A 4517-nucleotide genomic window follows, 5' to 3' on the forward strand; every position below is an offset into this window, starting at 1 on the left:
GACTATGGAGAAGGCTAGGGAGCGAGCGCAGCGCTTCAGCGAGGGTGCCCTGAAGCTACTGGTTGGCGAAGTGGAGCACAGGGAACTTGTCCTCTTCCCTGATAGTGGCAGGAGGCCGCTGCCCAGCGAGTATAGAAAAGCCTGGAGGGAGGTGGCAAACAGGGTGACCTCGAACAGCATGGTTGCCACGACTCCTGTGTAATGCAGAAAAAAGTTCAACGACCTCACTCGGGTTGTCAGGGTGAGTACCCTTTCCAGTATCCTCCTCATCCCTGCATGGGCACCTCACTTTATGGCCAAAGGGACCTGAAAGCCCCAATGCCCAGCCCTCATCCAGCAGCTATGGGACTCTCATGAAAATCACTTGCACATTCAGCACTTTACACACTGTCAGGGCTATTCCACCATGGGAGGCAGTGCAGGCAAGACCAGGGCTTGACCCTGTCAGGGCTATTCCACCATGGGAGGCAGTGCAGGCAAGATCAGGGCTTGACACGGTCAGGGCTATTCCACCATGGGAGGCAGTGCAGGCAAGATGAGGGCTTGACACTGTCAGGGCTATTCCACCATGGGAGGCAGTGCAGGCAAGATGAGGGCTTGACACTGTCAGGGCTATTCCACCATGGGAGGCAGTGCAGGCAAGATGAGGGCTTGACACTGTCAGGGCTATTCCACCATAGGAGGCAGTGCAGGCAAGATGAGAGCTTGACACTGTCAGGGCTATTCCACCATGGGAGGCAGTGCAAGCAAGATCAGGGCTTGACACTGTACTTAGAGGCCGTCCTTTCTCTTGCAGGGAAAGCTGGCCCACAAACGCAGGCAGCAGCGATGGACCGGGGGAGGCCGTCCTGACCTCAAAGAGCTCAGCGACCTGGAGCAGCGTGTGGAGCGTATTATGGTTGGCCCCGTCGCCAGTGGAGATGCCGACCCCGTTCTGGGCAGCAATGGCAAAGTCATCACCTTTTTGACCTCTCTCTTTCCACTTGTGCCTCACACCAGCATCCTTTGCCACTATCGAACCAATGCAGTGCATAGCAGCACTCATGCCTCCCTCGCTGCCGCCCTGTCCTCACTCTAAAGCAACTCTTGTGCCTCCCTGCTTTCAGATGCTAAATCGCCAGGTGAGGAGGCGGGCCCTCAAGCTGGCACTGTGTCTGATACTGAATTCGAGGAGGAGGAAGAGGAAGCCGGCCCATCAGTGCCACCCTCAGCCGAGGCAGCCCATGGCCATGATGGGGGCACGTCTTCCCTGGAGGGGAGCAGGGGGGAAGGGTCTGAGGAGAGTGAAGCTCCGGGGCCCAGCGGGCTGCAGCAACGCGGGAGGGGTGGGGAAGCTCGGCGGCCTTCTCCCCGGAGGGAGAGTCTGGCCTCGAGTGCTGCTATGGTGAGCGCAGAGGAGGTGTGGCTCCTTGCTGAAATGGGCGCCCAGGCTAAGTGCAGGCACACTGAGCTCATGGCTGCAGTGGCAAGGATGCCTGACTCCATAGAATCACTGGCAAGGAGTGCTCAGGAATTCGGGGCAGCACAGGCCAGGAGTCTGCAAGAATTCAGTGCAGCACAGGCCAGGAGTCTGCAAGAATTCAGTGCAGCACAGGCAAGGAGTCTGCAGGACTTCGCGGCAGCACAGGCTAGGAGTCAGCAGGACTTTGCTGCATCACAGGCAGCTTCCAGCCAAGTGCTCAGTCGTGCCGTGCATTCACTGGCTGGTGTGATGCAGACACAGACCAGGGCCACACGGGCACTAACTGCTGCCACTCTCGCTGGATCGGCCAGGCATCGACGGGGCCCTCGCCGCGCCGCAGCAGCCCAGCATTCTGTGCTTCAGCAGATTGCTGCACATGCTGCAGTGCTGGCCCGTGCGAGTGCCAGTGTATCAGCCGACCAGGGAGTGCCTGTGCTCTGTCAAGTTTGCAGCATTCCTGCAGCCAACACTGTCACTCCTCCACTGCAGCTGCCACCACCCATAGGGCAGACTGCTGCCGCCCAAGCAGAGTTGGAGCAGTCAGCAGCCGGGCCCTCCAGGCCCAGAGCTGGTCCAGGCCGTCCCCCAAGGGCATCTGCCGTTTCACCATCTGACCCTCAGCAGCCTTCCCCCAGCTTTGCTGCAGCCACTGGGGTCCCTTTGAGGAGGAGCTGCAGGGCGGGAAGGGGCCACTCGCGGAAGTGAGGTGGATCACCCTCACGGGAAAAAGTAGAAGGTGTGGCCAAATGTTTTTTTTACATATATGAAGGCCAAGAAGGTTTTTTTATTTTTGAAGGCCGAGACTGTTGTGTTTTTTTATATATGAAGGCCGAGACAGTTGTGTTTGTTTTTTATGAAAGCCGAGACTATTGTGTTTGTTTTTTATAAAGGCCGAGGATCATGGTCATTTTTGTTTAACTGTTTTTTTCATTTTCTGAAGGTTGTGAGAGCCAGTTATGTCTCTGACTGTTTTTTGGGGGGATTATCTGAATTCGTTTGTCATGCGGGAAGGGCACAGAGTTTGCATAGTAAAAAATGTTCTTTAATCACATTGTCCATGTTTGCATTTTGAGCTATTTGTTGCCTTGACCGGCTGAGGGCTTGCGGAGTGGCTCCATTCATCTTCTTTCATTGGCACAAGCCATTCCCTGAGAGGGGGCCTAGAACCAAGTTGCAATAAGTCGCCGATGGACGGCCCTTGCACTTTGTGCCTCCCTCCCATCTTGGTGCTCCTCCTCCCCCTCCTCCTCTGGTGGTGCTCCAATGCCTGCTGGCAGTGGCTGAGTCCTGAGGATAGCCAGGTTGTGCAGCATGCAGCACACTACAACGAAATGGGAGACTCGCTCAGGCGAGTACTGTAGGGCTCCTCCGGAACGATCCAGACAGCGGAACTGTTGCTTGAGCATGCCGATTGTGTGCTCAATGATGTTCCTGGTTGCTTGATGGCTGTCATTGTATCGCTCTTCAGCAGGGGTGCTGGGCGCATGGAGCGGGGTCATCAGCCAGGTGCACAAAGGATAGCCTTTATCCCCGAGAAGCCATCCTCGTGGGTGAGCCTGGGCTTCGAAAATGTCTGCCGCAGAAGTCTGGCGCAGGATGAAGGCATCGTGGCTGCTGCCTGGAAAGCAGGCATTGACAGCTAGTATGAGCTGCCTGTGGTCACACAACAACTGGACGTTGAGCGAATGGTAGCCCTTTCGGTTGCAGTAATCCTCGGCATTCTGTAGAGGTGCCCGCAAAGCCACATGCGTGCAGTCAATGGCGCCCTGGACCATGGGGAAGCCCGCTATTCCTCCAAATCGCATTGCACGCTCTTGCTGCTTGTCATGGGGAAGGAGATGTACTGATGTCTCCTTCTGAAAAGGGCATTGGTCACCTGGCGGATGCAGCAATGTACCATGAACTGGGAGATGTTGGCAATGTCCCCAGTAGCGGATTGGAAGGAGCCGGTGGCATAGAAGTTGAGAGCCACCGTCACCTTCACTGCCGCCAACAGAGACGTCCTGCTCCTCAGCTGTGGCTGCAGATCTCTGCGAAGCAGGTGGCAGATCTCAGTGACCACCTCCATTCTGAATCGCAGCCTCCGAACACACTGCTCCTTAGACATGTTCAGATATGAGAATTGCTGGCGGTATACCCTGGGTGGGTAAGGCCTCCTGTGCAGACGCCTGTTGGCCCTTCTCCATCTGGCCATGACTGGCACTCTCTCACGGCATCTCTGAGCCCTTTGAATGCAATGCAGCAAGCCAACGTTTCCACCCATTGCAGCCCCCATTATATGTTTCGAATTAAGGCTATGGCACTGAAAGTTAAATGCAAGTGCAAAGCTCTGGCCTGAAGCCACAAGTACCTGTGCTAGCGCTGAGTCAAACCAGAAAGCTCTCTCCCTTTGTCTCTCTCCACATATCCGTCTCTCACAAAGAAGGAGTGGAACAAAATGGCTGCCACTTATAATGCAGGAGGAGTCCCCTTTAATTAGCGCCCCCCACGCCCCGCAGTGACTGGGAACCGTTCCCCTCTACCAGTCGCTGGGGGCGCCAGGCACACAGAAGGGCAGCACCACTGAAGTTCTGGTTCGGGACGCACCAAGGGCGTTGCACCATGAAATGACGTCAGGATCTGCGCACACAGCTGAGCGGGTGCTGCGGTTTTGCGCCGTCGCTAAATCTTGAGTGAAGTTCGTGAGAGGCGCAGATCGCGCCGTGCCCGAGCGCTAGCCGCTTAGCGCCCCACTTCTCCTCCTCCTAAGGCGCTAGCGGTTGGCACTAACAACTGAATTTCTCGGCCTCAGACTTCCAGACGCAGTGGGGGAGAAATTCAGTATCGCTACGTTTGGGGCATAATACTCGAGCGGGCACAAAATTTAGTGCCCGGCGCAAATTATCACCACCTACTGCTAAATTGACCTGCTTCGCCCCAGGAGGTGCTTGGAGCGCTAAAACAAGCGCTGCACGACTGTCTTAAGGCGCTAAGCCGGAGAAACGAGGCGCTACCACCGAGGGCGGGCGCAGTGCAGGTGCGGCCAGTTAGCGATTGCACGCAGACACGCTGGCGC

Source organism: Somniosus microcephalus, chromosome 3 (genome assembly GCF_052327205.1).
Source record: "Somniosus microcephalus isolate GS21.2 chromosome 3, FLI_Smic_1.0, whole genome shotgun sequence".
NCBI lineage: Eukaryota > Metazoa > Chordata > Chondrichthyes > Squaliformes > Somniosidae > Somniosus > Somniosus microcephalus.